Source organism: Suricata suricatta, chromosome 11, assembly GCF_006229205.1.
Source record: "Suricata suricatta isolate VVHF042 chromosome 11, meerkat_22Aug2017_6uvM2_HiC, whole genome shotgun sequence".
In the NCBI taxonomy this organism is placed as follows: Eukaryota; Metazoa; Chordata; class Mammalia; order Carnivora; family Herpestidae; genus Suricata; species Suricata suricatta.
Window position 1 is genome coordinate 55,073,114 of NC_043710.1, and position 8,756 is coordinate 55,081,869.

At 38.2% G+C, this 8,756-nt stretch overlaps 1 protein-coding gene across 2 annotated transcripts in view; it reads right to left on the reverse strand.

The window, feature by feature from the left end:
* The window catches only part of FAM168A (family with sequence similarity 168 member A), a 235,030-nt gene that overhangs the window by 53,600 nt on the left and 172,674 nt on the right, over nt 1-8,756 (reverse strand). The gene's annotated exons all lie outside the window — the stretch shown is intronic.

The following is an 8,756-nucleotide window of genomic DNA, read 5'->3' on the forward strand; positions in this document are numbered from 1 at the left end:
TCTGAAGTGGCAATCATTATATAGCAGCTTATCTATGATACATTCAAGATACATGATACAATTTATTACTTGCCCATAAGCTAAAACACAGCCTGCTTAATACCTTTCCTTAAATTCCACCTCTAGACTACAGTATACTTGAGGTCCATGCAAAAAAGTAGCTACCTTTTATATAGGAAATGGATGATTAAGTCTTTGGTGTTGTAAAAGCAACTTCATTTAAACATAACCACCCCCACCAGCAAAAAAAGAAGAGGAAAAAAAAAAGTAATGAAAATAATAAGGGAAAAACCCAAGACACACTTCCTATGGGGAAAAAAAACAACAAACAAACAAAAAAACCATCATGTAATTTCTGTCCTTGACGGAATGTATTAAATAAGCAAACACCACCAACAAGCAAAACAATTACAGGGTTTTAAAGTACTAGAGAACCCTGCAGCAGGCTGTGCACTGACAGACAAACAGATGGCTAACGGGCACATGCAATGATGCTCAATATCACTCATCATCAGGGAAATACAAATCAACACCACAATGAGATACCACCTCACATCTGTCATAATGGCTAAAGTTAACAACACAGGAAACAATAGATGTTGGGGAGGATGTGAAGAAAGGGGAACCCTCTAAAGCTATTGGGAATGCAAGTGGTGCGGCCACTCTGGAAAATGGTATGGAAGTTCCTCAAAAAGTCACAAATATAACTACCCTATGATCCAACAATTCACCCAAAGGATACAAAAATACAGTTTTGAGGGGGTGCCTGGGTGGGTCAGTCGGTTAAGTGGCTCAGGTCATGATCTCACAGTTCGTGAGTTTGAGCCCCATATGAGGCTCTCTGCGATCAGCACAGTGCCCACTTCAGATCCTCTGTCCCCCTCCATCTGTCCCTCCCCCACTGTTCTCATTCTCTTCATCTCAAAATAAATAAACTTAAAAAAAAAAAGAAAAATACAGATTCAAAAGAGTATAAGCACTCCAACGTTTATAGCAGTATTATCAACAATGAGCCCAAGTGTCCACTGACTGATGAATGGATAAAGAAGATGTTATATATATGTACATATGTGTGTGTGTGTGTGTGTATATATATATATATACCCTCCCCACACACAATGGAGTATTACTCAGCATTCAAAAAGAATGAAATCTTGATATTTGCTATGATATGGATAGAGCTAGAGTATATCATGCTAAGCAAATAAGTCAGTAAGAGAAAGACAAATACCATATGATTTCACTCATATGTGGAATTTAAGAAACAAAACAGAGGTGAATATATGAGAAGGGGGAAAAAGAAAGAGGGAAACAAAAGAGCAAGAACAAACTGAAGGTTGATGGAGGAACATGGGTGGGAGATGGGCTAGATGGGTAATGGGTATTAAGGAGGGCACCTGTGATGAACACTGGGTGTTACATGTAAGTGATGAAGTCACTAAATTCTATTCCTGAAACTAACACTACACTACATGTTGGCTAACTAGAATTTAAATAATTTTGAGGAAAAAAAGATGAAAAGAGTCCGATGTATGGATGGCGATGATGCTTGCACAATAATTTGAATCTATTTAATGCCACTGAACTGTACTTAACAATGTTTAAGATGGCAAATAATTTGATGTTATATGTATTTATCACAATTATAAAAAAAAGGACTTAGTAACTAACCTTAGAAGGCAAAAGAAAAAGTGGTATCAAGAATGACTCCTATGTTTCTGATTTGAGGGAATAGGTGAATAATGGTACTAATTACAAACTGATAAAAGGAAAAATGCATTGTAAGGAAAGATAATAGGCTCAATTTCAGACATGATGCATCTAAGCAGAATAGCAGACATTCATAGAGGAGATGTTCTGAAGACAGCGGGATAATAAACTGGTCTGAAGCTAAGAGAGGTTTGCTGTAGAGCTAGAGTTTACGAATCACCAGCCTACAGACAGTAGCTGGAACTAAGGTAGAAGAGAAAGTGGGCTCTTGGGTAACACCAACTTTTACTGGGTGAGTGGGGAAAGGCTGGGATCATACAGTTTTAAGTGGCAGCATCAGGTCTAAATCTAAGTAACTCACTCTTTACTCCACACTCTTTCCCCAGTAGAGACAGACTTATTGCTGTGCACTGTAACAGCTGTTAACCGAACACCAAGTATGAGCCAGCCGTGGTGCCCCAGACTTTATAAACATTTTCATGGGCCTACGAACCAACCACCTGTATAGATCATGACCCTATTAGAGTTGAAGAAAATGACATTGAGAAAAATTAAAGAACTTGCCCAAGGTCCTACAGCTAATCTGACAGATTACCGAATCTGTCTTCTTTCCAGCATCTATTCTAGATCTCTGGTGATGCTTGGACACTCTCACCAACAGAACATTTTAAGAAAGAAGGGAAGGGAAGGGGAGGGGAGGAGAGGGAAAGGGTATGGGGAATTATTTAGGTCTTATCTACATTGCAAACTTCTAGCAGAGAAATGTTTCTGAGGCTTTTCAGAAAAAGAAATGCCCCATGCTTTACAGAGCCTCCCCCCACTCACTGTATAATAAATCTATGTAAAGGGCATTTAAGTGTTCACTGTAATTACTATCTTTATTAACCAGCTTAGGCTGCCATAATATAATACCACAAACCGAGTGGCTTAGACATTTATTTCTTACTCTCTGGAGGATGCCAGGCCAACTGGGTTCTAGTGAGGGTTCTTTTCCTGCCTTGCTAATGACAGCCTTCTTGCTGTGTCCTCACATGGCAGAGAGAGCGCTTTGGTGTCTCTTCCTCCTCTTATAAAAGTACTAATCCCATCATGAGGGCCCCATCCTCAGACCACAACGAAACCTATTATCTTGTAAAGGCCCCATCTCCAAACACCAACACATTGGGAATCAGAGAGGTGTCAACATATGAATTTGAGGGGACACAAATACTCAGTCCATAACACTGTCTATGTTTTAAGTGTTTTAAAGTATATGAACATAGTATATTCTCTGAATTCTCTTTTCCAAGATGCACAAGAGCTAATTATAATCACTTCATAGGAGTGCTGCAAGCATAAAAATATTGTCTGTAAAACACTGAGCTCGGTTTTTGGCACATAGTAAGGACTCAGTAAAGGAGCTTTAAAAAGGAGGTGAAAATACCGTCATTTGGCTAGAAGGTAGCTGTTCACTGAAATACACTGTATTGCTGTATACCATGTTGTGTATACCACGACTTACAACAGGAAATATATCTTTGTCTTCATTTTCATTCTTGGCACAGAGCTCCTAAAACCACTGGAATTTCCTAAGTGATGAGCGCCATAAAGATATCCTGATATTCACAACAAACTCCTTTCAACCACACCTGTTTATGTGTGACATTTGGAAAGCAATGGGGACCGGTTTGCCAGGGGAACCAAACATGTGATTGGAGAGTTGGAACTTTCAGTCCCACCACCCTGACCTCTGGGGAGAGGAGTGGGGCTGCAGGTTGAATCCACTGCCAATGGCCAATGGTTTAAACCATCATGTCTATATAATGAAGTCTCCACAGAAAGCAAAAAGAACAATATTTGGAGAGCTTCCAGGCTGGGGAACACATGCAGGTGCAGGGAGAGTGGCACCAGCCAGAGCTTTCATGCCTGTTTCTACATTCCTTGCCCTAAGCATCTCTTCCACCGGCCTGTTCCTGAGTTATACCCTCTTAGAATGCACCAGTAATCTAGGGAGTAAACTGGTCTCCTGAGTTCCTGAGCGGCTCTACCAGGTTAACTGAAACCAAGGCAGTGGTTGTGGGAACCTCTGACCTACAGGTTATCAATCAGAAAAGTACAGGTAACAACCTGGACTTGCGATTAGCATCTGAAATAAGGACAGTGTTGTGGGATTGAGCCCCCACCCTGCAGAATCTGATGCTAACTCCAGGTAGAGAGTATCAGAATTGAGTTGAACTATAGGACACCTGACTGGTACTGGAGAACTGCATGGTGTGAGGAAAGAACCCACACATTAGAAGTGATGTTAGAATTCTAACTGTGTAGTTATATTTTATTTCTCTCTCAGATTCCACAGAGAATTTCATATCAGGAGTTTTTCCAACCTCTTTGTTCCATGTGTCCACTACTCCATTACCTCTGAGGCAGATGAGACCACAATGAACCTGACCTTTTACTTTTGCTTCTACCGCCTTCCACTAGCCTACCCCAAACAGCTGGCCAGGAGCAGGCTTCTAGCTCCTTAAAGGTAAGACTTCATAGTCCTAGAAACTGAATAAACAACCCTCACCTAGTTTATCACTAGGAACAATAAAAGGAGTACATGTTTTTGTTTTTTAATTTTTTTAATGTTTATTTATTATTGAGACAGAAACAGAGCATGAGTGGGGGAGGGGCAGAGAGCGAGGGAGACACAGAATCTGAAGCAGGCTCCAGGCTCTGAGCTGTCAGCACAGAGCCCGACGTAGGGCCTGAACCCACAAACCATGAGATCATGACCTGAGCCAAAGTCTGATGCTTAACTGACTGAGCCACCCAGGCGGCCCAAGGAGCACATGTTTTAAGACATATCAGCTTACTTTAACAGGCATATACTTTGAAATCATAAAGACTTGATATTGCCTCATCTTTTGGAAGCTATATACACTGGCCAAGTCTTATGACCTGAATTAAACTACCAATTTCTTTAACAGTAAAAGATGATCCCATTAATTTGTGATTAATAAGATTAATTATAAAAAGTGTCTGCCAAATGATAATACTCTTTAACATTACCATTACTGTTACTAACAATAACAAATGTTTAATGCATTACATTTGGCATTTATTATAAGTTATCTTACTTGGCTTTCTGTTTCCAGCACTTATGGAGAAGATAACCTGAAAATCTACTTACTACAGAACACCTTGAAAAGCTGGATAACAAACATTTCACGTCATATAACAAACATAAACAGAGTTGAGATTTTAAGAAAGAAAAAAGAAATCCCCAGAGGTGAAAAACTGAAGAGGAAACTAACTCTTATAGCTGATGTTGGTCTGGGCAATTAAAGGGCTTGCTTTATTTTGTCACTGGAGGTGGGAGATGAGGTGCTATGCCCTGAAGAGGCCAAAGGAACTCAAATTCCCCTCCCAAAAGCTGGGATCTTGGAGGAATCATATTGTCAGTTAAAAAAGCGGGGGGCGGGGGGTGGCTGGGAGCACCTGGGTGTCTCAGTTTGTTAAGCATTTGACTTCAGTTCTGCTTATGATCTCACGGTTCATGGTTTGAGCTCTGTGTCAGTCTCTGTGCTGACAGCTCAGAGTCTGGGTCTCTCTCTGCCCCCTCCCCTGCTCCCACTCTGTCTCTCTCAAAAATAAATAAACATTAAAAAAAAAACTGACTCAAAAGTACAGAGACAATGGAAGCTTAGCTAAAAAAGAAAGTCTCCTAAAGAATTTGAAACCTTGGCCTGTGGGAAGTCTGAATTTATTCTATTTTTGTGGAGTTTATTCTTCCTATGTGGTCATAGAATCTGCATCACAGAAATTAACTTAAAACGCAGTTTCAGGCTTAGAAACAAAGACAATCCTCCCTCTTTCCCTCAGCAGGAGTACTAATTATCTCATTTAATTTTTGCAACTATCCTATGGAGTAATGTTTTCTCAGTTTATAAAAGAAATTTAAATAAGGGAGATTAAGCAAGGTTAAGTTAGGTTAAAGTCACCTAGCTACTTACTATCTAACAGAACTGGGATCTGAATCCGGTTGTTGTTCATTCAACCAAAATACATTTACCAAGTTCTACACTATGTGCCAAAGCAAGAAATGTCCATTTCCTTTCCAACATATCACATTGCCTAATCTTTTTGAGCAAATCAATAGATGAATGCAACTGTTTTCTTCTTTCTCAAGTTTATCAATTCAGTGAGAATGAAGACAGCCAGAATCACAGGAAACCCAAAGGATTCCCCTGGGCTCTGTCTGCCAAAGCAGCTCAGTCCTCTCTGCCAAAGGGACTTGGGTTGCTGAGACATTAAACTCGGAAGAAAAAGAGCAACTACTGCTAGGTTGGTCCTGGTTATTGGAATTAATTTCTTAAAATAAACACACAATTTAAGTATATAGATAACATTTTCAAACAGAAATTTCAAAATATTTATTATTACTGGTAAGTAGGGATAATAAGGCCGTGGTGATAAACAGAAACATGAAATTAAAAGTTAGTAATAACAGCTACAGTTATATCAGGCTCAACATCCAACATACTTAAATGTTTTTTTGAGTTGCCTCGCATTGAGAAAATCCTGATTTACAAACACAAGTAGCTACAACTACTGGTGTTTTTAAAAAATTAACATGCATTCTTAGAAGCTTAAGTTAACACACTGATCACCTTATTTGTATACATACTTTATAAAAATACTTCTAAGTATTTTTTAAAAATCATATCACATATTTGGGAAATTTCTGAAGCAGCTTCCTAGTGTTCTTATAGAGCAAAAGTATAAAACAATTAAACAAAGGACTCTTAGAGAACCCTCCAGTTTCTGTCTAGGGAGTTAAAAAGGATACACAGTAAAGTGCAAAGTTATAAGAAGGAACCAATACATTCCGAAATACACTGCCAATGACTCTTCTGGGACAAAACTCTCTACTCCTCCTTTCACCTCCAATCCTGCCATGAAGACCATTATTAATCTACTTTTTGAGTGTCATTTCCTGCTTTTCCCCCTTTTCTTTTCTTTAATAAGGTTTTTTTTCTTTTTTCAGTAATCTCCTACCCAATGTGGGGCTCAAACTCATGACTCTGAGATCAAGAGTCACATGTCCTTCTGACTGAGCCAGCCAGGTGCTCCCCCACGTTTCCCCTTTACTGCTCTTTACTCCCGCTAATCACAAGTACTGACTATAATCTGACCATACTTTCTTACTTCCCCATGTGTTTATTCATACTGTCACCTTCACCTTAGATTTACACTCACTGTATTTTTGAAGGCCCATGTTATGCTAAGCACCATGCTACACAACCTAAACACATTTTCTTATTTATTTCTATTGCCAAATATTTTACCGATCTTTATTTGTAAATAATAACATTTTTAAGTGCTTACTTTGCACCAGATATTATATGCTCAGTGCCTTACACTAGTTCATTTAATCCTTATAACAGCCCTAAATCAAAACAGTATTGTACTGACACAAAAGTACACACACAGATCAATGGGATGGAACAGACAGTCCAGAAATAGACTCATGTTTATATGGCTAATTAATCTATGACAAAGGAGGCAAGAATATACAATGGGGAAAAGACAGTCTCTTTAATAAATGGAGCTGGGAAAACTGGACAGCTACATGCAAAAGAATGAAACTGGACCACTTTCTTAAACTATACACAGAAATAAATTTAAAACAGATTAAAGACCTAAATGTGAGACAGGAAGCCATAAAATTCTTATAAGAAAACATAGTCAATAATCTCCCTGACACTGGTCATTGCAACATTTCTCTAGATATGTCTCTTAGAGCAAGGGAAACAAAAGCAAAAATAAATTATTGGGACTATGTCAAAACAAAAAGCTATTGCACAATAAAGTAAACCATCAACAAAATGGAAAGGCAATCTATTGATTGGTAGGAGATATTTGCAAATGATATATCCAAGAAGGGTTTAATACCCAAAATATATAAAGAACTTATACAACCCAACACCAACCCCCCCCCACAAATAATCCAATTAAAAATGGGCAAGGGATCCAAATAGACATTTTTCCAAAGAAGACATATAAATGGCAAATAGACACATGAAAAGATGCTCAGTATCACTCATCATCAGGGAAATGCAAGTCAAAACCACAATGAGATACCACCTCATGCTAAAGTAAGAAACACAAGAAAGAACAGTTAGTGAGAAAAAAGATCCCTTGTGTACCATTGATGAGAATGCAAACTGATGTAGCTACTCTGAAAAACAGTATGGAGGTTCCTCAAAAAATTAAAAACAGAAATAACATATGATCCAATAATTCCACTACTGCGTATTTACCCAAAGAACACTAAATTGAAAAGATGTATGTTTATTGGAGCATTTTTTGCAACAACCAAATTATAGAAGCAACCGAAGTGTCCAATGACAGATGAATGGATAAAAAAGATGTGTGTGTGTGTGTGTGTGTGTGTGTGTGTGTGTGTGTGTAATACTCAGCCATAAAAAAGGAGATTTTGTCATTTGTGACAACACGGATAGACCTAGAAGGTAATACACTAAAGTGTATTTGTCAAAGAAAGACAAATATCCCATGGTTTCACTTATATGTGGAACCTAAAAAATAATTAATCAAACAAAACAAAGACACAGACCTATAAATACAGAGAACAGACTAATGGTTATTGTTGCCAGAGGGGAGTTTGACAGGGGATACAAAATGGGTGAAGAGAAATGGGAAATACAGGGTTCTAGATATAAAATGAATTAAGTCACAATGATAAAAGAGACCGCATAGGGATAGTCAAGGATACTGTAATAGTGTTGCATGGTGACAGATGGTAGGTACATTTGTGGCAAGCATAGCACAACAGATAGCCTTGTTGAATCAGTATGTTGTACACCTGAAACTAAAATAATGTTGTGTGTCAACTACAATTTTTAAAAAAACCTAGAATAAAGAATAAAAGTGGTAAGGAGAAAAAGAGAGGGAGAGAGAGAGACAGAAAAGAAAGAAAGAAAGAAAGAAAGAAAGAAAGAAAGAAAGAAAGAAAGAAAGAAAGAAAGAAAGAAAGAAAGAAAGAAAGAAAGAAAGAAAGA